Source organism: Physeter macrocephalus, chromosome 16 (genome assembly GCF_002837175.3).
Source record: "Physeter macrocephalus isolate SW-GA chromosome 16, ASM283717v5, whole genome shotgun sequence".
NCBI classification, from domain to species: Eukaryota; Metazoa; Chordata; class Mammalia; order Artiodactyla; family Physeteridae; genus Physeter; species Physeter macrocephalus.
In genome coordinates, this window is record NC_041229.1 from 93,915,814 (window position 1) to 93,942,979 (window position 27,166).

The following is a 27,166-nucleotide window of genomic DNA, read 5'->3' on the forward strand; positions in this document are numbered from 1 at the left end:
AGAAGAGAAGTGTGAACAAGATACTAATTGCTCAATTTGCCCATCACCCAGGAAGATACGAACAGACTGAACAAGACAGAGATAACCTAATATAGAAGCAGCATCCCCTTCACAAACTGGCCCAGCCTACTCATCTAGGGTCAGCTCTTCCTACTACCCTACCTTATAGTTACTATGGAAATGCCCCAAAGTGCCATACTCTCTCACATCTCTGTGCCTCTACCCTGGCTGTTTCCTCCCTGGATACCGTCATCCATGTTTTTACCTGGAAAAATCTAACTCTCCTTTTAAGGTCAGGCTCAACCACTATTTCCTCTATTATTAAACTCTCTTCTCTGCTTCCATTGGTCTTTATAAATACACCTTGTAGCATTTACCATACACCACATTACATAGACTTGATTATTCATTGCAGGCTTCTGGATCCAATAGCTATAGTCACATTGGCAAACAGACACAATCAAGGACAGTTCTGTCTGTATACTTGGCCTAAAAACCACACAGACAAAGGTGTTGAAAAAGCGGCCAGATCTTTACACAAGACTTCCGGGAATTTAGCATCATTCACAGAAACTCTGTGAACCCCTCTCCCACACCCCATGAAGAGAAGAGGAGAAGAGAGATTATTTTCATCTGCTGGACATGCTCAAGTATGAAGACAAGGTCTTATTTATTTTGCACGCTCAGTGCCGGACCTGGTGCTTTGCATGCACAAGGTGTTCAATGAGTGTGGGCTGGATGAACTTTTGGAGGTGAAAGGTCATGATGTTCCTATGAACTATGTTCTCACAGTCTTCCCAAATAAGCAAACATGGAGCAAATCAACTGCTGACATGCCTTGGGTCCTTGTTTAATAACTCAAAATACTTTGCTGAAGTTTTATAAGATAGAATACCATTTAGAAATCACATGTCATTTCCCATAAACAAATTGGTACTCACTGAGTAGCAAACTCTTCAGACCCGCTTTTGTAGAGATAAGATTCTCTAGCTCTCAAAGAAATACAGTCATTGTTCTCAAAACGTTTTTGAATAGAATTTGATCTATTAAAGCTGAACCAAAAGCAGTTGGCTTTGGAGTGAGTGGATATATGTCGTTCCCAGCAATGTCATTATATTGTGCCTTAAAGTAGATGACCAAGACAGAGCTTGAGTTATCATGCAGGCAGCAGGAAATAGTGAAATTGATAGATCTCTTTATCTTCGGTGATAATAATAATAATGATGATCATGTCCTGGGTTCTATCTCACAAAACGGCAAATGGATTTCTAGGGGCCTCTCTAAAGAATTAGAAGTTGAAGCAGAAAAATGAAATATGATGCTATCTGGAAGATAGTTGGAGAAATATTACTTAGGACAAAAGCATTAGTAAAGAGACCAATTTCCGAGACTCTGTTTTTCTCTTGCAGGTTGATCCTGCCTTCTGGTCTCAGGAAATCTTTGAGTTTTATTTATGAGAATTCACGCTTTGCTATCCTCAGCTGTTAAGTTAGTCCATGGCCACCCTCTGCCTCACCTTCACTCGGGAGACAGAGGAGAAGCAAATCAGCTCTGTGCCTGGACTTGGGGAACGTCTCCACTCGAGAGGAACAGTTTAGTCAGTCACTGTCCTTCCCCTTCGGAACATAGATTCATGTGGTTTCTACACCCTTAACTATGACCTGAAAAAAATTATATACTATGGTTTTTTTAAATTGTCTTTTCAAGAAGGATGGTACTAGTGCTGACTTCCTTTTGTCTCTAAACATTAGTTGTCTTCTCTACAATCTACCTTTATTTACAACTTTCTCCCCAGAGCCATGAAAAAAGACCTGAATTAGCTGTCAGGAATCCCCAGTTCTAGCTCAATGCTACTAACTAGCTAGTAAACCACTTAATGTTTTAATAGTACTTTCAAGGTTTATAAAGCCACCATTAATTTGGGTCCCCTCAACAGCCTTAAGAGCAAGGTTAGATATGATTGCCACCTAGAAGATGAAGAAACATCAGCTGCGAGAAGTTACGTATGTGGGAAAGACTTAAAACTCTGAGGACTGTATGTGATTGCGTGAGCAACAGTCACTGTCCACCGGACAGAGCAGAGGTCTGCCCTAGCCTAGTGTCTCTTCTTCTTTGCTCTCCAAGGTACTGTCATCACTTTAATATATTTCAGTTATTTCATATTAAGCTCCAATTTTTATAATGTTTGAGTTAGACGGCTTAATCTAAATTTTTTTGTTGTCCCTGCATTTGTTATGTAGGCCTACCTATTGGTGCTAGGTGTGAGGAAATACTTATGATTTTAAAGCCAGGAATCCAGATGGAAGCTCTCGAATGTTAACTGGCCTATGCATATCAACATCCAAGAATCACCAAATGAGAACATCAAGAGAAACACTTCCAGAACAGGAATAAGGACTGAATTTGCCAGACTGTCACGAGAACTGTGTGTTAGGAGATGAGGGTTGTTATGAGGATCTGAGAGACTGAACTGCAAGGAATGTAGCAATCTGCCAACGGGGTTTAACCTATACCTATATTTACATTCAAAATGCTAGCAAATATCAGGAACTTTGCCTAAGATTCTGGAAGTCACATTTGGCTTCTGCGTTCTCCACATTGCCTCCAGAAGCCTAGGAAGGTCAGGTTACAGGAGGAAGGTGCTTATCAACGCTAAGTCACAGAGATCATTAACTGTCACAGGTGGTACTTGAACTCTGATCTCTTGACTCCAGTTTTCTTTCTGCTCCACCTGTCTGCCTCTTAGCTTCTCTAAGTCTCTGTTTCCACATCTGCTAAATAAGAGGTTGGAGCAGATGCTAAGGTCGCTAACACCTCAAATTCTATAATTTCTTTTCCTTCTAGTAGCATCCCAGCCAAGCCCAGACCCCTCCCCTGTCACAGCAAACACTGACATTCCTCTCTCCCACATCACGCTATCTTCCAACCCAAGAAAATGGACTAAAAGGAAGCCCGATTTTCCTACTCAGGACTCAGCGACAGCTTAAAACAGAAAGTCTCAGTGAGAAATCACATGTACCAGTCTTATTGTGGACAAAGGATCATTATGTTTGTTTACTTGGGGCCAAACAAACCACTTTTTAAAGTTTAATTACCAAGGAATCAGACAACTTCCTCTATATCTTGAATGCCTGAGTGAATATGGAATTTGTTTTGCCTCCATTCAAACTCAATTTATTTTCTTCCCTCCCCTTTCCCTTTCCAGTGCCACTCTGGTGACTTGCTACTCACTATTGAAAAATCCATATATTTCTCAAGGTAGATCAGAAAGCTGGTTGGAGACTCCAGGTCACCAGTGGGTCAAGCAGGTGTTACCTCAGAGAATCACTAATGGCATCTGAAAAAAGAGAAAAGAATAAGTAATAACTTGGCCATCGATTTCAGGAAAAAAGAAAGTCAAACCAGAGTAATCAGGCACTAAAAGTGTATCTCAAGCAGGCAGCAACTTTAAGGAACATTTTCAACAGGGAGAGTTTACTTGGACCTATGGGAGAGGCACTCCCACTGTGCTCCAGGATGGGTGATGGTTTCTGGGTAGAAGTGAAGGGCGTGCAGTCATTCCTGATCCACAACCCATGGGCTGCTTTGACCACTTCCAGGGGCTCAATCCAGCTGAGACTCTAACACTCACTGAACCCTAATCCTCTTCCCATTTGCTTTACTCCTCAGGACTCAGACATCCTATAAGTATGGCTGCAACACTTCCGGGTGATCCCAGGTGCCTTCATTCCCCTGTTCTCCACAGCCCATGTGTCTGTGTCCCTTTACCATCTTTGGGCCTCAGGTCCCATCACAGAAGTTTCCAGCCCACTCACATCAGTCACAGTTTGCATTCGCTGATTTGAGTTCATAGTCAGAATCTTCATCCTCCAGGATTCCAAACGGCACACACAAAAACTAATTAATTGATAAAAGTTAATGGCCATGAATTTTGTCTTGATAATTAATGACATTCCTTGAGATGAGTATCAGTAGGAACAAAACTGCTCCACATTTCTTTTCTAAAGAGCTCATTAAATTAATTTGGATAAGGAGCAGGGCCCTGGGGTGGCATTCTCAAATGAAAATACCCACAGAAGCTGGCAAGAGGGATGCTTGCCAAGAACAATGCACAGCAGCCCTGGAGACGCACCTTAGTTCTCCTTTCAAGAGAAAGGTGCTGTAGGAAACAATCTTATGGTTACCAGGGGATAAGGAGGGGAGGGACACATTGGGAGCTTGGGACTGACATATAAACACTACTATATATAAAAAAGATAACTAATAAGAACCTACTGTATAGCACAGGGAACTCTACTCAGTACTCTGTAATGGCCTATATGAAAAAACTCTACTCAGTACTCTGTATGGCCTATAGCTGATTCACTTTGCTATACACCTGAAACTAACACAACATTGTATATCAACTATACTCCAATAAAAATTTTTTAAGTTTTAAAAAGAGAGAGAGAGAAAGGTATGAGGAGTGCAGTTAGCTGACAGCCCCCAGCTTCAGAGTCTTTGGTCCAAGGCTATGCTCCATGCTCTCCCTGAGCACAGCAGTTCTAGGACCTCATAATTTCTGCCCAGCACAGGATTCCTCCAACAAATAATCACTGTCTATAGCTCCCCCTTGGGCTAGATGAGACCTTCTCACAATTGCACTGAAGTCTGAGGATCTTTCAACCCAATCCTCCTTTCTTTCCCCTCTCCATTCACAGGGTCAGACCAGCATCATGGTCTGAAGACTTCCTCTTCCTACTCCTGTTCCCTCTCCTCTTCTATCTTTTGTGGGCTTGACCTCCAAAAAAATTTTTGCATTTTTAGTTTTGTCTCTGTATCTGCTTCTTTGGGATCTGTAGATCCCAAAGCGAAATACAAGGAGATGGTGACCCTCTCAGGTGAGGAGAGGACTAGAAAGGCTGTTAAGGGCACTGACTCATTTACCATTTCATCCTCAGTGCCCAGTAGAATGAATATGACATTCATGGGCCAAAGGCTCCAAAGTGTGATAATGGGTGGATGCCACACTGATATCCATTGAGACACAAGTTCCCATCTGGTCCCAGTGATCAAGGCACTCAGGTCACCAAGTCATCCATGTAGTGACCTCAAGGTCTCTCCAGATCCACCAGTTACTTCCAGGCCCTTTTTAGAAAGGTATGAAAAATTGTTGGCTCTTTTCCCACTATACCCTGGAGGCACAGAAAAGCCACTGGAGCGGTTTCAGGCCCTCTCTGCCTAGACACTGTGTCACCACTGCTCACTGCCCTCTACCAACCCCCAGATTTCTGGGCACGGGGGCTTTCCATAACACTTGCCCCCCACCCCCAGGCTTTATTTGATTTGAAAACTGAATCACCGACTTCCCTGGTGGTCCAGCGGTTAGGACTCCATGCTGCCAATGCAGGGGGCATGGGTTCGATCCCTGGTCAGGGAACTAGGATCCCACATGCCGCATAGCCAAATAAATAAATAAATAAACAAATAAATAAATAAAGCAAGGCCCAGGAGAATCAAAAATAAAAATAAAAATCCATCAGTAAAACAAATGAAAATCCATGCATTATTCCTATCTTCTATCAAATTTCCAAACCTATGTGATATTCATGTGGCTGACTTGTTATCATTCAGATTTCAGCTCAAATGGGACCTTCTTAGAGAGGTCTTCCATGGATATCTAATGTAATATTGTACCCTGTCTCCTATTACCCTCTTTTATTTCTTCATAGAACTTACTGAAAGTTCTATGAAACTGAAATTTTCTTATTTGGTTACTTGTTTACTATTTGTTTCTTATTCTAGAAAATACACTTCAGAAGAAACAAGATGTTAAGTGTCTTGTTCTCTCCTGTGTCCACAGATCCTAAAACTTTGCCATGCATGTACTTGAATGAATGACAGAAATGGCCCCTGTTTCCATGGAGCATACAACCTAACTAAGAAGGCAAAAACTGAGTAAGTAATTGCAGAATCTTTTAGAATCTCATTTGGGGAATCCAAACACCAACTCAGAGACCATACTTTTCCAGTAGCCTCCTCGTTCTTCATTCACTATTCCATTCGGCTACGAAAAAGTCCATGTGTAAACAACTATGCCACTTTCACCCCAGAGAAAATTGCCTTCGGTGCTAAATCTGAGCCAGTAGTCTAAAAACTTTTTTTGGTCATCTATCCTTATTATTAATCAATTTTTAACAACCTTCCCAATATATGTTTATTTATTTATAAATTATATGTAGTATCACAGTGCTAATGTATTGTGTGCATTTTAAAAACATTAACAAAAATTGAAATATAAACAGATGAGATAAAAATAGAAATATAAATTCTGGTTTTTCAAGTTTATGGTTACCAAAGGGGATAGTGGGGTGGGGGAAGAGATAAATTAGGAGTTTGGGATTAACATATACACGCTACTATATATAAAATAGGTAAACAACAAGGACCTACTGTATAGCACAGGAACTATACTCAATGTCTTGTAATAACTTATAATGGAAAACAATCTATAAAAGAATATATGTGTATGTATAATGGATTCACTTTATTGTACACTTGAAACTAACACCACTATTTTAAAATTTTTCAATTAAAAACAGTTTTTTTAAAAAACCTGTTTTTTTTCCTTTTTCCCCCTTTGGATCATCTTGTATACCCCCTAGCATATGTACAGCATATTTTGAAGACCACTCACTAAACACAGAAATTTTTACCTAGAGATAAGAACTTGCCAGGAGTTAGAGGTAGGAGAGGCACTAAGTACAAGGCGCTAAGTAATGTTGAGAAAACAAACAAAAAAGGAATCCTGGGCTTCCCTGGTGGCGCAGTGGTTGAGAGTCCACCTGACGATGCAGGGGACACGGGTTCGTGCCCCGGTCCGGGAAGATCCCACATGCCGCGGAGCGGCTGGGCCTGTGAGCCATGGCCGCTGAGCCTGCGCCGTCCGGACCCTGTGCTCTGCAATGGGAGAGGCCACAACAGTGAGAGGCCCGCGTACCGGAGAAAAAAAAAAAAAAAAAAAAAAAAAAAAGGAATCCTAAGAGTAGTTAGACATTGAGCATTTTATTGCCCCGGTCCGGGAAGATCCCACATGCCGCGGAGCGGCTGGGCCTGTGAGCCATGGCCGCTGAGCCTGCGCCGTCCGGACCCTGTGCTCTGCAATGGGAGAGGCCACAACAGTGAGAGGCCCGCGTACCGGAAAAAAAAAAAAAAAAAAAAAAGGAATCCTAAGAGTAGTTAGATATTGAGCATTTTATTTTTCTCACCAGTGATAAATCCGGTAAAAACCCACATTTCCCTCCATGTTCCCATGTTACCTCTAGAGATCCGAGTCACATCAAAGCACAGGAAACAATGTACCTTTATAGCCACCTCATTAATTCTTGAACTCTATAGCCAACTATGGCAGATGGCTGCAACAATATCTCCCACTCCACATGCTCTTCTGCAATGTTACCTTGCCAACTCCTCAAGAGGTGCAGTTCCCCTTCCCTTGAATCTAGTCTGGCCTTAATGACTCAACGACTGATAACATACATGAACTTACAGGCTATGTCAGAATAGGTCATACAGCTTCTGTCCAAATCTCTTAGAGCATTTGCTCTCAGAAAACAGCCCCCATACTGAGAAAAGCCTAAGGCACACACAGAGCCACATAGACTAGCTTTATGTCTAGTTGACAGTCCCAGATGGGATGAGTCCCATCCCATCCTATAAAGGCTAATTTTATGTGTCAACCTGACTGGATGACGGGGTGCTCAGATATCTGGTTAAAGATTATTTCTGGGTGTTTCTGGAAGAAGTAGCATTTGAACTGGTGGAGTGAGCAAAGCAGATGATGCTTCCCAATGTGTGTGGGTATCATCCAACCCACTGAGGGTCTGAATAGAACACAAAGGTGGAGGAAGGTTGAATTCACCTTCTACCTTCTGACTGGGTGAGCTGGAACATTGATCATCTCCTGTCCTCCATGCTCCTGGTTCTCAGGCCTTCAGACTCAGACTGGAATCTACACCATTGGTTCCCCAGCTTTCAAGCCTTCAAACTATACCACTGGCTTTCCTGGGTCTCCATATTGCATATGGCAGGCTGTGGGACATCTCAGCTTCCAGAATCACACGAGCCAATCCCCTATAATAAGTCTCATTAGTTAGATAGATAGATAGATAGATAGATAGATAGATCCTATTAATTCTATTTCTCTGGAGAACCATCCCAATACATATCCCAAGCAGGAACTCCTGAAAGTTCCAGCTCCCTGCTTTTTGAGTCACTCCAGATATTTGAGTCTTCCCAACTGAGGAAGATAGCGTGGAGCCAAGAGCAAGCCAGACCACTGTGCCCTATCTGAATTCCGAGCCCACAGATTCCATGAGCATTATTGTAGTATTCTATAAATTTTGGGGTGGTTTGATAAACAGATAGTACTTGTGTCCTAACCCATTATCCCTTCTGCCCTTCTTCCTTAACAATAGAACCCTGATTTTGTTTTGAGAGTTCTGTTAAAAACACTAAATCTCCTAGCTTACTATGCAGCAAAATATGGCCAAGTAATACAATCACGGCCAGTGAGAGGTGAGCAGACGTTGCTAGTTGGAGCTTCGAAAAGATAAAATAAAATAAAATAAAGTTCTTTTAGGAGACAGGTGAAATGGCTAGTTTCTTTGACCTTTCGCCTTTCTTTACTTTCCTCACTCTTCCTGCCAGGCATACAGTTCTGATGCCTAGAAGGGCAGGAACCATCTTGCTACCAGGAGGTTGAAAGCCACAGTCTAGAAATGGGGTTGCAAAATGACACAAACACACAGATTTCATGATGATTTTGTGGTACCATTAACCATACTGAACTGCCCACCTCAGACTTCTTGTTATGTAAGAAAAATAAATTCCTCCGTGATTAAGGAATTTTCAATCAGCATTTTCTGTTACACACAGCCAAACACACTTGGTACCAAAAAAATTGATGTAGCAAGAAACAGAACCTAAAATTTAGCTTTGTTGAATTTGGCTGAGAAGCACTGGCTTCAAGGGAGCTCAGAAGTGCCCGATGCTTGGTTAAATGTTCTGCTACCCTTGTCTTGAAATTTTTAATAATTTTATTTGAACTTACGTTTTGTAAGTGAAGCCTAATGAGACAATAAAGCATGCATGAAAGCAGAGGAGACAAAATGTATGTGTTGTTTCTTGCCAACCATTTGCATAAGCATTCATGATGCCCCATGAGCACAGGATTCCAGTGGACCCACAATGCATCCAAGTTCAGGGAGGCATACAAGATGTACAAGGAAAATGTGTTACAGCTAAGACTGAATAAGTAGGTTGAGAGGGAGGCACTGAGAGCCCCAAAAGTCCACCCTTTCTATGCGAACAAGAATTTGCTTTAAATGTAGAAAGAAGGCAACGGCATTCTAAGGAAAATGAATGAAAACCAAGGAACCCTATCATATCCTTTCTGACTCCTGTTACTTCCCTGTAATAGCTAACCACAGATGCTGAAAATGGTGACATAGAATGCTATGGACTGAAGGGTGTCCCCCCCCCCACAAATTCATAAGTTGAAGCCCTTACCCCAATGTAATTGTATCTGAAGATAGGGTCTTTAGGAGGTAATTATGGCAAAACAAGGTCACAAGGGTGACCCTGAGGTATCCACTGAAAAGAGGAAGGAGAGGGAATTTATGTTCCTTTCTCCCTCCTGCCTCCTGTGCCTCCTTGGACAAAATTCACCCATGAAAATTTAATCCCCCTCTATTTCTGGGATACATCATATGGCCCCTTCAGTGGCACCCAAGAAGTCACATCCCACATCCTATGGTGTAACACTTCAAGACAATGCACAGGTGTCAGGAGGAGCCCAAGACCTAGGCATGTAGCTGGTTGCTAATGGAGGTGGCTGAGGTTAACTGAGGTAACGGAGGTGTCAGACTCTCTAAACTGAGAGTCTGGGATGTAGGTTAGGCCATGAACATCTGAGATGGCGCCTAAAACGTGTCCAATAGAGTGACTCGCACAGGGTCCTTCTTGCCACATTCAGTGACGTTCAGAAAGAGACAGATGAAATTTGCCTGGAGCTAGTAAGACTATCAGGAGAGTGGGACAGGAACACCAATTTCCTGAGGAAACACTCTGCTAGCAGCTTGTAATTTAAGTGGAAGTCCCCTAATTTTAAACCTTGCGGTTGAAAAAGCCAGGCTCTTCAATAATCCTAAAATAAAACATTAGAAAGGGCAGCCGCAAAGCTGCAGGCCTTCCCCAAACACCTTTCATTAACAGTTCTCTGCAAGGGGGGAGGCGGCTAACCTGCTGCCAATGAGGAGGTGAAGAGGTTGTCCTGCCACTGAAGCTCACTGTCTGAACTGCCTCAGAACAGATGCCTTTAAGCTAAGACGCAGGGTGGTAGCCACAGCACGAAGAGTAATAGGTAGCAGGGAAGCAGCTTCAGGCTTAAAATCATCTACACAAGATGTGTGCTCTTATCACTCTCAAAGGTAATGAACAGACTACATACCTGCCAAGAATTTTGAGGGAACTTTTTGCCAAAGGAACTCCAGGCCTGATCACTAATGGTCTGTGACAATTTAACCCCTAAAATAATCCCCAGGCCCTTAGCTTCCATCGACAAGAAGTGGGCTCTAGAGGCAGTGAATGACATCCTTCTCAATGCCATTCTAAAGTTTGGCTTTGCAGGATAAGGGACAAGATTATCATCCCAGGGAGCAGAGCCAGAGGCTGCCAGTCAACATCCAAGGCACCTAGTCCTCCAAGTGTGCTAGGGCACGAAGGCATTACTCATACTACCCAGAGGATCTCATCACTGGTCTGGACTGGTGTGCCTCCAATTCTCCTCTTTTTTGAATTGTAGTTTTACTGTTGTTTTATTGTTTATTATTTTCGTCCTTCTCCACAACTGTATATTGGCTGTGTAGGAGGTAGACAAAAATTGTCATCAAATTACTCATTATGGGAACTCAAGAACCGGACAAATACATTGGGACTTTGAGTTGAATGCTATAATTGAAAGAAACTTCAGGGATGTTGACCTATGTCTTTAAAGAAGGGTATGGATGTTGTTTAACAAGCGTGGACACCAGGCAACAGCAGTGGCAAACACTGGTCATTACCTATGCAGTATCCACTCTCCATTCTTCCTTAGTCATAGAACTCTATTTTGTATGAGGCAACAGTGTACCAGATTCTACGGCATTTCAAGGTGGCCCTGTGCCACCTTGAAAGTTTTAAGAAAGAAAACAGAGTCACTTGTACTGTTTCAATTGCTTTTTCTTTTCCTTTTTCCCTTCCTCCTCTTTCCTGTCTGGAATGTGAGTGTGAGGCCTAGAAGATAAAGGAGCTATCTTGTGACCCTGAGAATGAAAACCACACCATCTATATGGCAGAGTGAAAAAAGAAAGGAGCTTCAGTCTTTGACAACGTAATCGAATGATGGAATAGACTCAGGCGTTTTTGATAATCAGGGGAAATAAATGCCAATGTGATGTAACTACCATTGTTTGGGGTTGTAATGACATGCAGCCAAAAGCAAACTCTAATTAGTGCAGATCCGAAGGCGGAAAAGAGTAACCAATAAGAAAGCTTTTGCCAACCACTAAAAATCTCTCTGTGGTGAAGTGAAGCAAAACTGGAACTACAGGAATAAGAATTTCTTACCAATTCTTCAGAATAAATTAGAAGCCTCCAAATTGATGACTAGATGGGTTTCTCCCCCTGCCAATTTGATAGCTGGTGCCGTTGAGTGCCAAAGTAGGCATCATGTCCACATCTGTGTGCAGAGACCCCCTGAACACCAAAAGCACCTTGCAACACATTAACACAGCATACTTCATGCAAACCCAGTATCTCTATTGTATGCGGGGTTTGGCTTAAAAAAGTATAAGCTATGAGAGAGAAATATATTTGAGTATTGGCAACATCACTTATTAACTATGTAATCTCAATGACTCTTCATCAAAAAGTTAGAATAAGATAATTGAACTCATGTTGATCCTTAAATGAGATAATAATTTTATAGTATTGAAACAAACCTGGGATATCCACAAGACACCACTGTATAAGAGTAGCTGTCTCCCAAAAGGGATGCAGTAACTGCCTTTGTATTTTTTCATGTATAAATTAGCTTGCTTGCTTGCTTGTTTTTCTTTCTCTTTCTATTTTTTTTTTTCTTTTTCATTAATTCAGTCAAACTTCATTAATCACTACTCTGTGCCAGGCACTAGGAACACACAAAAAAAGAAGGCCCAGAGCCTGCCTTTGAGGAGTTAGCTCACCTTCTAATGAAACTGGAAGGATAAGAGACCAAAAAGATGAGACTAATGACAACGAGAAGTCAACCTCAGGTAAGATGTGCATGTGGGGACCCCAGGGGCAAATGTTGCTAGAGACTTCCACACATTCTCCGGGATCTTCTCCCATTACTCAAGAATGGCACAGAATTTAATTGCCAGATGACTCCAGCTGAAAAGGAAACACCATATTTGACACACAATGAACAGTGAGATAATTTTCTAATTCCCCACTGCTGGACATTTCCTCATTACTCTCCAGAGCATTCTGTTTACCACAGACTGTCCAACATAACTATAGTGTGATTGGTAGTGAGGTTCAAAGAAGAAAGGATGTGGAATTAAAAACCTGGGAACAAGGAAAACATTTGTACCTTCTAATCTAAAGCGATCAGTGATCAGTGATCCCAGGGGCTAGTCTGGCCAGGGGACATCCTTTATGTGAAGTGCCCTCCCAAACTGCAGTGTGAATGCTACTTAACCACAGGAAAGAATCCATCATTCTAATTGGCCTACGTATGCCATTTTCCCTGGAAGAGTATATAACCGAATCCTAGATGATCATAACTACAGATTACCTATTAAACATGCCTATTTTAAAAATAGGGCATATAGTCATTCTAATCAAGTCTCTTCTGTCCTCAGATTCTGGGAATGAGAAAAGAGACAATTAGAACTAAGCTGCTTTTCTTTGGACACTGACAGCAGTATCATCATGACTTCTCTCTGCAGTGGAGTCCTTGCTGGTGTTGCAGTGATTGAGTCTGGCTGTCTTCAGGCCTCTAAGAGAGGAAATCAAGGTCCTGACACCATGTGGTCACTAATGACCTCATGGTGCTGGTAATTGGAAGAGGATTACTTAGTGGCCTAATTTCAGAAGAGTGCTGCTATTCTGTCTCCCCAAGAGATTATTCACGTCATTTCAGTGATACAAATTACTCTTGATTTTCCATTCTAGACTAATCCAAAATGGAAGGAAATAAAAGTCAAAACACTCGCCAGATGAGCAATAGTGATGAGTCACTAATATTGAACATAGCCTAGATGACAAAAAACGCAGACTAGACCAATTAGAAGCATTTGAAGAGCACATGTGAAATGTCTGGGTATCATGTATCAACTGTCTGAATTCCTGGATAGTGACACCATTTCTTGATATGGAAAAGAGTGGATGGAGGAGGCAAGAATCGATATTCCTATTCTGGCCCTATTTTTGAGGTATTTATTAGATATCCAAGTGGAGAATTCAGGACAGTTGCTGGATATATAAATCTGAATTCCGCTCCCCTCCCCTGCAAAAAAAAAAGGTTAGTCTTTAAGGGTCATCAGTAGATGAATGGTACTCAGAGTTATAAGCCAGGGTAAAGATGTCAATAAAGAAGAGAAGAGCTTCTCCCACATTCAGAGGTCTGCTTAAAGAAGATGAGTCAGTAAAACAGGCTGAAGAGGAGTGACCAGTACTGAGAGGACAATTAGATAAAGTTTACATTATGATAGCCTAAAAAAGACAGTGTCAAATCAAAAGACGGAGTAGTCAATGTGTCAAAGCCTGCTGAGATCCTGTAAGATAAGGACAGAAGTCATCATTGGCTTGGGCAAGATGTAGGTCATTGGGGACCTAGATAAGAATCATTTCAATGGAGTGAACATAAAAGTTCTTTAGAAAGAGTTAGGAAGAGAATGGAAAGTGAAAAAGTAGCGAGAGTGACTTTTAACAACTCATTCAAGAAGTTTTTCTATGAGAGAGAACAGATAAATAAGATTAGCACTTGTGAAACTTAGGAAAAATAGGGGGTCAAGGGAAGATGTTTTAAAGCCATACTAAGACATGCTTGGGGACTTCCCTGGTGGTGCAGTGGTTAAGAATCCGCCTGTGGGGAAGAGTAAGCTGGGACGAAGTGAGAGAGTGGCATGGACATATATACATAACCAAATGTAAAATAGATAGCTAGTGGGAAGCAGCGACATAGCACAGGGAGACCAGCTCGGTGCTTTGTGACCACCTAGAGGGGTGGGATAGGGAGGGTGGGAGGGAGATGCAAGAGGGAGGGGATATGGGGATATATGTATACATATAGCTGATTCACTTTGTTATACAGCAGAAACTAACACAACAATGTAAAGCAATTATACTCCAATAAAGATGTTAAAAAAAAAAAAAGAATCTGTCTGCCAATGCAGGGGACACGGGTTTGAGCCCTGGTCCAGGAAGATCCCACACACCGTGAAGCAATGAAGCCTGTGCACCACAACTACTGAGCCTGCGCTCTAGAGCCCGCGAGCCACAACTACTGAGCCCATATGCCACAACCACCGAAGCCCGCATGCCTAGAGCCTGTGCTCCGCAACAAGAGAAGCTACCACAATGAGAAGCCCGCGCACCACAACAAAGAGTAGCCTCCACTCACTGAAAGCCCACGCGCAGTAACGAAGACCCAATGCAGCCAAAACTATAAATAAATAAATTTATTTTTTAAAAAAAACACCCAAAGACATGCTTAAATGCCAGTGGAAATAATCCAGTAGAGTAGGTGGGGTTTGCTAGACAAGATGGAGATCGGTGCAGGACCAAAATCCTTAAGTAAATAAGAGGAGGGTGAAACCAAAGCACAAGTGGAGGGATTGGCTTTGGACAAGAGCAGAGACGCTTCTTCTTAGGAGGAAAGGCAAAATGTGTGGATATAGATGCAGGAGGTTAATAGAGTTAGTGTCAGGTAGGTGAATTCATTTTTATTTAATTGCAACTTTTTTTCTCTATAAGGTCTGAAATAAAGTTGTCAATGATGGAGCAGGGGTGCTAGAGACTTGAGGATAGAAGAGGAGTTATGAAATATTCTTGCTGACTGGGAAAAAGAGTCGGTTAGGAAATTATATTAGGATTAGCTGGTAGTGTTGAGTGTCCATTTAAGATTTGTGGTCAATTTAAAGTGAATGCAAAAAGCACTGTATGTAATTTTTTTTTTTTTTTAACTTTTGCAGGCTGTGGAAGCTGGGAAGGAGAAATAGTTTTATTTGCAAACCCAGCAAGTTCTAACTTCCTCACACTTTCTCTAAATTCTGTTTGAAAATTTAAAAGTTCTTTGTTTAGCTCATCTTGATCTTCCTTTTACTTTATGATAGGCAGTTAAAAGGAGCCAGTTGGCACTTCCCACATTCTGCCTGGATATCTCCTTACCAAATCCATGAACTTATTAGATACTCATTCTGTCTTCCATGTGACCAAGGCAACGGTTTGGCCAACTGTTCTGCCAATATGGAATATCAGTCTCATGTTCTCCAGCCTCCAGCAGCAATTTTCACCACTTTTCCAGTCCCCACTCCAGTCTTGTGTAGTGCTTTCTGTTCCCTGCCACCACCCATTTCCAAAGCCAGTGCTCCATGTTTTACACTTTTTGTTACAGCAGCAGACTACATTTGGGTACCAATTTTTGTTTCAATTCTTTATTGTTATAAAACAAACTATCCCAAAACTTAGTGACTTAAAACAACTCTCTTATTATATTTCACCATTCTATGGGTCAGGAACTCAGACAAGGCACAGTAGGGCTTGCCCATCTCTGCTCCACATGATATATGCCAGGGCTGGAGTATTCTAGATGGTCTCTTGACATATCTAGCACCTCAGCTAGGATGGCCCAAACATCTGGAGATGGGTTGCAACAGCTTGACTAGGGTCATATATCTGGGTCACAGTTCTCTCTATTGGCTGGGCTCCTTAGTTCTCCTCCACGATTCTCAGACTCTCTTTGCAGACTCTCCAGATGATCTCTCCAGAACCGTTGTTCAAGGTCCCCAAGTGTACAAAAGTAAAAGCTACCTGGATTTCTTTAGGCTTGGGCTTAAACTAGAACACTGTCACTTTTGTCATATTTTATGAGTATAGCAGGTCACAAGGTCATCCAGATTCAAAGGGAGGGATCCACATAAGTACAGGAATACTATGAGGCATAGTTCATTGGGGCCACAAAAATCATAGTTTACCCCCAAAATCATAGTTTACCCCACATAGTTTACTCCTCACAAAAAGAGTGGAGCCTATTTCAATTTGTAGCAGCACTTGTTCCTTCAACTTTAATAATTTCATCTTCTGCAGCAATAAAGGAGCCACCTCAATCTTGCAGCTATTCTCTAGCCATATTTGGTTTCATTTTTCTTTATATATCTTCAGTACTTGGGTCAAGTAACTCTCTAACACTTATCTTACTCTACATTACAGTACAGCCACTTGTATTCTTGTCTTATCCCATTCACTAGATTACAAGCATCTCAAGAAGAGGAAAGTCTCATATTCAACTTTTTAATCCCACTCCCACTTCCTATATAAGTAGCAGTGGCTCTATTAGTGTCCCTAGAATTGGTCTTAAATAGAAGCTTGAAATCTATAATTGTCATAAGATCTGTCGAAGGAACAGGCACTGGAAAACAAAGATGGTAATTATTAAAGAGTTTCAGCTTTTTAACTCACGTGTCCAATCACCATCATAGCCATTATATATTGAACTCTTTCTCCTTGCAAGGCACTGTAGTAAAGCATTACTCATCCTTTCAGGAATACTGCAAGCTAAAGAGTAACACCTCCATTGAAGCTCAAAGAGGTCATGTGACTTGCCACTGGCCACTACATTATTAAACTGCAGATACTTATGATTGAAACCCAGGTTTATCTTTGCGGAGTCCGTAGTCTTTTCACCTCTTCACACTAAGTGCATCTATTACAAATTGCCAGTAAAAGCAACTGTGCTTAGGGCCAACTTCGTGGGCATGTGTCCTACACAGGGTCCCACTCACAGGAGGACCCATGCTTGATTTAAAGCTCCACTGTCATTGCTTGAAATTCTGAAAATAAACAAGAGACCTTGCATTTTCAGTTTGCACTGGGCCCCCCACAAATCATGTAGCTGGTCCTGAATGTACTCATATGTAAAACATTTTGGAAGTTTCACTTAACCGTTCATACAACTAGGTTTCTGTTTCACAAATGGGGGGGGCAGCTATATGTGCATGGTGTGAGTTTTTCTAGTTAAAAATCTACTTCTCAATATTTTCCCCCAAAATACTACCTCAAGACATTCATTCCTTTAGGTTCACAGAAGACTTCCCCTACAAACAGTTTTATACAGCCGATGATCTCACTTTGCTCACCTTGATTACCCTTTTTATTCCTCTCCCCCTAGTCAAATAGTTTCTAAAAACACTCATTTAATTCCCCTTAATACTGCTACAAGGACATTCTTTAATAAAAACTCCAAATCTATACTTGTAAGGAGGTAAATTATTGGGTGATTATTCACAAAACAAAGGATTACTCACCAAGGACTCCTTTAAATGTACACTGAAAGCTCATTACTTGTTTACGAGCCATTAACCACTTGAACACTATGGTGGAGAGAAACAAACTAGAGGACTGGCTATTCCAAGGCTGAAAACAGAGAAGTGTGGGGTCTACGGCACTGATGTAAGACAGCTGACATCAGGAGAAGTGGGCTGGAGTGAGCACACCAGTGAGGAGAGAATCCACCACATCTGCACAACTTGCAGCATAATCTTAAAGGTAGCTTTGGGACTTCCCTGGTGGTGCAGTGGTTAAGAATCCGCCTGCCAACGCAGGAGACAAGGGTTCGAGCCCTGGGCTGGGAAGATCCCACATGCCGTGGAGCAACTAAGCCCGTGCGCTACAACTACTGAGCCTGCGCTCTAGAGCCCATGAGCCACAACTACTGAAGCCCGCACGCCCAGAGGCCATGCTCCACAACAAGAGAAGCCACCACGATGAGAAGCCCGCGCACCACAACGAAGAGTAGCCCCCGCTCGCCACAACTAGAGAAAGCATGCGCGGAGCAACGAAGACCCAACGCAGCCAAAAAAATAAAAAATAAAAAAAATAAAAAGGTAGCTTTGGGGCCCAGTTAAAGGTGAATGCTAAGGCTTACACAGCTGTAGAAGTAGGGTGTTACCCCCAGAAGAAAATATTCAGAATATTTGGTGAATTATCTAGTGATTTAAAACTTGAGCTCAACTGACTAAACAATGGAAACTTCATCCTGAGATAGCTATGATATGAACAAATAGACCTCTATACATCTGCCCCTGAATCTTCCTGCTCAGGCAGGATTCATCAACTTCTGGTGACAGGCTGGGGGTACACCCCAAGGAAAAGCTCTGGATTCTAGGGAAACAGCCGTTGTCTTCAGTGTATACTCTGGGTGGATTTTGAGGCTGACTCCCGATTCAAACGTATATGAGACAAAGAAGTTCAGGGCCATCAGTTTTGAATGATGCACAGCATGGTATAGTTCTAACAAGCCCAGAGTCATGACACAGGGCACATATAGTTTAGTACCTATGCCAGAGACAACTGCATCCTTCCCTGGGAAGGATGGCCCAGAGTAAGAAAGCCCCCAGTGCCCATGCAGAAACCAAACTAGAACCCTCCCACCTCCAAGATCTACTAGAGTGAGAGGGAAGAGGGGTATCATCTACATATTGCAAATACTATAATACCTGCTTTAAATCTTCCACAGGTTTCCCACTGCACTTAGAATAAAATCACCCTCCTCACCATGTCCTGTCTTACCTGGCCTAGGCTCTCCAGCCTCATCTCTTCCCACTCTCCCCCTCCCCCACTCTCCTCTAGCCGCACTAATCTTCTTGCTGTTTCTTGAACAGGTCAAGCTTCTGCCCACCATGTGGCATTTGCACTTGCTGTTCCAGTTTCCAGATCCCCTCAGGTCCCAGGTGTTTGCGTGACTATTTCTTGTCATTTGGAATTCAGATCAAATTCATCTCTTAAAGGGGGTGTTCTCTGAAAACATGTTACTTATTTATCTGTACAATCATTTATTGTTTGTCTCCCTCCTCTAAAGCCTAAACTCCATGGAAATAGGAAACTTGACTGTCTTGTTCACTGCTAAATCACCATTTCCTAGAATAGTGCCCTGGTACATAGTCTAAAATTAATAAATATTTGTTAAATGAATAAATACACGAGTATGCTTTCAATATTTAGTTGCAACCTGTAGTCTAGGTGCTGAAAATCGGTGGGCAAAGTGGGGGCATGGCACTGGTAAAGCTGAGTTGGGGTGAGGTGGAATGGGGAGAATAGAAGCGTGCAGAAGAACAAAAGGAAGACAAGGATAAGACGAAGAGGTCTCTGGTGTCCCAGTGAACTGTGAGGAGACCCTGGGCAGGAAAGGTTTATTCCCAGGAGTCTCATTAGAATGTGTTGGGGACACACCACAGAGGTCTCTGCAGCCGTTAGAAGCACTGGACTAGATGCACAGACAGCTACACAGAAATGAATATTACAGCATAATACAGACTGGGGAAAAAAGGCAGGAACAGAAGGATATGTCATGCAATACCATTTATATAAATTAATAATACAAAAATATAAAACAAGAAAGCACACTTTATAAGATCACATACAAAAGTATCAATACGTACATTAAAAACGTTAGAATGGTTGTCTATGAGCAGGAAAGGAAATGAGAGTTTGGAAAAAAGTTGAAAGGAAATGAATAAATTAAATAAAAATGAGAGAGGCTCTGTATGGCCAATGACAATGATGTATGTTAGTACACATACAGTGCTGAAGAACAGTCTCGTCCACCCTCTGTACCTGAGGTACAAAAAAAACAGGGATTCTATCTTCTGATTCACATTACTTTATGCAGGGTGCTAAAATTCAGACAAGGAGCTTGAGCTTGTCAAGATACACAAGTATATCTGAACCTTTCCTGATTAAGAGCTACTTTAGATTTCCCCAGAGTCTAAACCTAAAGATAGGCTACATATTAAAGTTACTGATTTGGAGGATGGGAGAAATGGGACCCAAGAGGGCATTCAGTGCCTGAGGGGGTCATGGCCTATTCCCATAGGGAATCCTAATAAGCCACAGGAAAGAAAATGGGGTACTGAAAAATTGGGGTCCCCATCATAATCAAAATGGAGCCCTTTCAACCATAATGGAGGCCATGGGGATGAGAGAAAGTAACATGTATTAAGAGCCTGTTATTTTCCAAGCTCAGACCTGAAATTAGAATCACAACATTCATACATTCATTCAACCAATATTTATTGAACACATCTTAAGTGCCAGGCTTTTTTCAAGTCACTGGAGATAAAGAAGTGAACAAAACAGTCTACCTCATTTTCATGGCTACATAAATAACAAAATACATAATAAACAAATCAACAAGTTAAACAGATAAGAAAAAATCAGAGATAATTGCTGTGCAAAGAATTGAAACTGGGCGAAGTTAGAGAAGGTGACTAGATGGCTTCTTAAATTTGAGTGGCTAGAGAGACACAATGATTAAGTACTAGCTTCTGGTATTTGTTTAGATTCATATACCAGCTCTGTATTAGCTGTGTAACCTTGAACAAGTTACTAGACTTTCCAGTGCCTCAGTTCCCTCATTTGTAAAGTGGAGATAATAATTTAACCCACCTCAGAAAGTTGATGTGAAGATTAAATGAGTCAGGACACAAATAATGCTAAAGAATAGTTCTGAGCACATGGTAAGTACTTAATAAATGTTAATAATGATGATGATGGTGATGGGGCTGGTGGCGATGATAATAATGGTGATGACGGTGGTGGAGGTGGTGAACTGAGCTATAAGACATGTTTGGTGAGAATGCAGCATGCAAAAACTGGGGGCAAGAGCACTCCAGGCAGAGGGAAGGGCAGGTACAAAGGCCTTGATAACCTGGAAGGAGTCTGACATGTTGGAGGAAGAAAAAAAAGACTAGGGTGTTCAGACCATGCTGGGCAAGAGGGGAGTGGTAGGTAATAATGTCCAAAAGGTAGGCAGTGGCCAGATCACAGAGAAATACTTAATCCAGGATAAAGAGTTGGAATTTTATTCTAAATTCTGTGAGAAACTACTGGAGAGTTATAAGCAAGAAATAACATGACTCTTACAATAACCTCATAAGAAAGGCAATGTTGTCCCCGTTTCACCAGCAAGGCAACAGAGGCTCAATGTGGTTTAGAAAATCAACCAATGTCAGATAGCTATGGACCAGTGGAGCCAAATTTGTACCCAAGTCTATCAGGCTCCCGCCAAGCACCATACTTTATACCAAGAGGATTCCTGAGTAGTTTCCTTCCTGCCACCATTAGCTTCCCATTAATGGAGACAACTCTGCAAACATTTGGCTGATATCAGCACGGTAGGCACTTTGATTTCTGTGCTTTGCTCTCAAGTGTCGATAGAGGAAAACCAGACTCAGCAGGCCAGGCGTTCATGCCTGTGAATTGGATAACACATCAAACTAGCCTTCTCTGAGCATGCCTGGCTTCCAGCGACATCACATGTGCCTTGATACAACTGGTACTTACAAACTGCCACCCAGCTCCTGGGACCTGGCAGTCTCTCCTTTCTGATTGGCATGTTTGATTACTTGGGGGAGAATTTCTCCACTTCTCTTTTCTTCAGCCAACGTTAAGTGGGAGGAGAGGGAGAAAAGGAACAAGAAAGAGAGAGGAGGCCAGAAAATGTTACCACAGTGATTAAGTGAGCCTGTTCTTAGCTCCTAGGCTAAACCAGACATTCAAAAGAATACATTGTTCTGTTTTGATTTTATTTTGTTGTTTTTTGCTTAAAGCATATAACTATTATCAGAGACTTCAAGGGGAAGGCTGAGGCCTGGTACCATCCCTTGAAGATCTGCAATCATTTGTACCACAGTACTTTTCTACTCTTTCTACTCACCAGTAGATGTGTAAATCCATTGCATCTTTCCAGCAATAAATGACTACAATTAAATTCATAAAATAGCTAATAATAATAGCAAGCATTTCTGATGTGTCAGGCACCATGCTAAGAACTTAGCATGCATTATATCATTAAATACAGCATCCTAAAAGTGCACGGAAATGGAAAGTGCTGAGGGAATATGGACGGGGGCTTTGAAGTGTCTGCTGATGCTAAATTCTGACCTGACTTCAAAATAAACATATGCTGAACTACTCATGGCATTAAGAAACTCTGATTCCCTCTTCTTTCTTAGGTTTTGTGGAGTATTCATAGATGAACTTGAGTCTTTTCCTTCAAGGAATCTCAGTCACAGAGTGAAAGCTGAAAGAGATCCATCTGATCTAAGGAAAAGTAGAGTTATGCAGCAATGGTAAATACATGTCCCTCCTCTGGACGCTCCTCTAAGCAGACATCACTAATCAACCACAAGCCTATACAACAGAACCCTTCTCAACACAGCCTACTAGTCAACCAATACCATTAGTTCAATAATTCACTTCCCAACAAATATTTATGTAATATACATTATGGTCCAGGCACTAGGAACACAATGATGAGGAGGACCCTGGCATCTGAATACCTTCCAAATCACATTTTTATTGAGAATTTTCTGATTCTCCTCACACCCCACTTTCACTCTAGCGTTAAATTTCACTTGACAAGTATCTTTTACCCAGAAAGTTGAGTTGCTTATTCTTTTTCCTCTATAAAGCATTAGATGATTGAGTCCATATTACAGATTGAAGCCATGACTTGACTGAGCATTCTATTATAATTTATCCTAAAAGCTCTCTGTTTTGGCTAGGAGCCTGTGTAATGCCTCCAACCACGGGTTGATGGTGTCGTTGGTCATATAACCTGCTTTAGCAAATGGAATGTGAGCAGACATGATGTGAACAGCAGCTCTAAATGTCTTTCCTGTTTTGCCCTGCGCTATCATGCTCCTGTGATTTGTCATGAGAAGAACCTGCATAGGAGAGCTGCTAGTCCAAAGAAAATGGAGAAACGTGCAGAACTGACCTGAACCCAGCTCAAAAGCTGGAGCCAAGCCCAGCCAGTTCCCAGCTGAGCCCATCACAGTTACAGCCAACCTGCAGACCTGGGAACAAGAAAATAAATGCTTGTTGTTGTAAGCCACTCAGATTTTTAAATTGTTTGTTGACAGTCAAAATTGAACAGTACATAACTCTCATTTTCTTAGAACTAGTTATATTCCACTTCCACTTTCAGGCAGGGGCTATTCCTTTTTAACTGGGGACAATACCTCACCAAGAAACAAAATTTCATCTCTTTATTAGAGCTACTGTGTATAAGACCACCACCAGTTTACAACAAAGCCAGTCTAAGATGTGGATGCTGGTCTGTCCAGGAGGTACACTCACTGGCTAGTAATATACACATTTTTCAATATAAATAATTCAAATCAGAAGATTAAAACCACATGCCACAAAGTTTAAGGTCAGGCAATCAATTATCATCTTATCAATCGGTGTTTAATCAGACAAAAAACAATTACTGTAGGTATTTAAAGTAGGAAGCGCATTACTACAGAAAAATAGACACTTGCATAACCATTCAAAGGTTGCAGGAATAAAGGGCAGGAAGGCTGCTTTCAGCAAATCCAGAAATGCAGGATCATAAGGAAGCTATTACCTGTAGCCTTGGCTACCTATAGCACCAAAGTAGGTGATTCTCAAAAGAATGCTCAAAAGTTACGGGCAAAACGTCACCCCTGCCATTTCCAATGCCCACACACCTGTCCACAGGTGTCACCAGAGGAACACTGGCTTGTTTTCTCTTCCACCTGTCAAATCTCACATGAGGGCCACTCATTGATGGAATCTAACTAGAATCCTGTGGATAAGGGAGTGCAGTTTCTAGGCCTACACTCTAATACAGGGGAAAACTCAGAAGGGCTAGGATGACACCTAGCATTAAGAAACAATCTCTTTCATGCTTACTAAAACCTTACTCTGGTTCAGGCACTGAATCAAGGTCTAGGGACTCATGGTTAAACAAAACAGATGCAACCCCTACATTCAAGGAAGATACAATCCCAGGGCAATTTTGCTCAAAAGCAATTGAAATCTGGTGAATATCAAGCATAATGATAATATGATGTGGTACACACAACACATTAAGGAACAGAGAGGGCAAGATTCTTACCAATCTAAGGGGAGAGGTAGGGGAAGATCAGGGACATTTCTATCTCAGCTGAATTCACACAGACACACACAGACACACACACACCTGGAGAAACACAATACACCTGACATACAGAAATCATCATGTATACCTAAGGACAAGGATGAAGACTGGGAGAAGTAAATGGAGTTCTAGAGTATTTGGAGTCTGTTAGCACAAAAGCTACCATCATCAGATTTAGCTGCCCTTAACCCAAAATTTATTCTTGGGAGCAACATCAAGGCCTCAATTTATATTTTTTCAAGGTTTGGGCTTCCTGTGGTGTACTATAGAAGTCTGGGAATGAGCCAACTTCTGAGCCTTCAGTTTTAAGGTACCTGCTTTCTGACATGTATTAATGCAACCTGGGTGTCCCATACTAACTCACTGTGTGGGGACTTTAAATTAAGGTAGGAGTTTTTTTATATGAAGGTTTTCGCCTCATTCTTTTTCTCATGAATCACTTTTAAGCCCTAATACCTTCAAAAAGTCCTGAGGTGCTATATGTTAATAAAAGCATTTCCTAATGGACAGCGGATAGTTAGGCAGTGAATTAATTGGAAACTGCACAGTACTATGCTTTAAGAAAATCCCTGCTGTTTCTACTTTTGTGAATTCCCTGCCAAGTAGGAGTCTTATGTTCTAAGTAAATGAACAGATATTAGAAAGCCACAAGAATCCAGTTTCATTTAACACTCTTTTTTCCAACCAACCCCCGCAGAAGCACAGCAGCCACCCTTGCAGAAATGGAAGACACGAATTTCGCAGGGAATTTGCATACAGATGTGGTTAAAAAAGATCCATGCTTGCTTCAAATCAATTTACTTGAACTCTCACATGAATAAAGGACAGCAACCTTAACATTTTCTATGACAAAAACTCAACTCAGATTGGCTTAAGCAAAAAAGGAAATGTATAGTCTCCTGTTACAAAGAAGCCCAGAGATTTCCTGCTTCAGGCATGCCTGGATCTAGGACACACACAGTGCCAGCAGAAATGTGTCTTTCAGCTCTGCTTCCTCCTGTGTTGGTTTATTATAAAGCAGGTCTTCTTAAGCATGGGTAAGCCAACAGCTCCAGGCTTTCACTCTACCAGATTAGCAACACCAGGCAAAAAGAGTGCTTCCTTCCCAATAGCTCCGGTGAAAATCTTAGAGCTGGTGCTCATTAGACTAACTTGGGTCCCTGACCCAACAATGTGTCTAAGGGAATGGAATATTCTGACTGGCCAGGCCTCGGTCACTTGTGTCCTACCTGGGTCAGCCTCATCAGAACTACACAGATGGAGGGACAATCATACATGTACCACAAAAGACACCTGCTACATTTCTTAAAAATGATAGTAGCTAACTTCTGTCTGATAGTTAATTATGTCCCAGGCACTGTGCTATGGTTCCGGGAAAGCATTATCTTATTTAGTCCTCACAATCACGCTATGAGGTAGATTCTATAATTATCTCCATTTTAAAGATTAAGAAACAAAGACCTTGGCCCCTTCGCCAAGGTCTTCCCTCTTTCAGGTTGTCATTTCTCACTTCCACATCTAAATCATATCCATTTCCAGCAAAGAAACAGTAACACCTCACAAAGAACTCAGTTTGATGAACTGGCTCTCTCAGGATAATGTGCACTTTAACTCCCCTCCAGCTGGGCAGTGCAATATGTTGCCCTCTGTTAAAGGAATTCCAGGCATCAGAAGACACAGCATTTGGAAAATGGGAATGATGTTGGGTCGATTCTGAAATCCTACTGTGTATGATTTTGCCTCCCTGAAAGGCAAGGCCTGTATTTTATCACCTTGCAGAGCCTTATCTCTGATTTTTTTCCTTTTTAAAATTAATCAGATACTTGAAATGGGTAGAAGAAAGAAGAAAAAGTGAAACACAGAAGAGTCAATGATTTAAAGCTGCCTGAAACAGCACACATTCAAATCAACTCAGCAAACATTTATTAAAAGCACTCGGACTTGCAGCCAGACCTAACTAAAAAGAAACCAACCACATGAAGATAGGGATTTATGCAAAAGAAATTAGGAGCTGGGTGCTCACTTTATAAAATACCTTCACATGACAGAAAACGAACCACCCGCATTCTTTGTATATCATTTTAAAAGTTACTCAACTGACCCGAATAATATGTGCTTATCTGCTCAGAAGTCTGCCTATTGTGTAAAGGGAGATATGTACAACATGGAGTAATAGTGAGGGAACAGCTACATGAAATAAGTTAGTGAATGAAATGTGGAAATTAGGTAAAGTTTTCGGGTGGATTAAAGATCTAAATGTAAGAAACAAATCCATAATAATAGAAGAAATTATGGGTGAATATATTATGTCCTTGAGGTGGAAAAACTTTCTTAAAGACAAAATGCCTTTTAGAAAAAGGAAAAGATTATCTGACTAGATTGAAATTTAAAACTTCTGCATAATGAAACACAAAATAAACATAGCTTAAAGGTATAAAATAAACTGTATACAGTTTATTTATTATAGTACACGTAATAGGAGATTAATGTCTAGGCTATACAAAGGACCCCTAGAAATCAACAATACAAACAATACAATAGAAAAATGGGCAAATATACGACAGATAAATCATAAAAGAGGAATTATGAATGGTTAATAAAAATATAAAAAGATATTTAATCTTACTTGTGAATGTGGAAATGCAAATTGAAAGTATGATGATATGCATTTATTACCTATTAGATTGGCAAGAAATATTAAAGTGTGATAATATTCAATATTAAGCATTAGTGAGGCTGTGGGGAAATGGGTACCATCACACAAAATGTGTACGGCCACCTTGGAGAGCAATTTAGCAGTAGTGATTAAAATCTTAAATGCTCATATCCACTTCTACAGAAGATATGAATAAAAGCACTTATTAGAGCATTGTAGTAATACAAAATATTAGAGACTAATTTTCCGTAAGTAGGAAA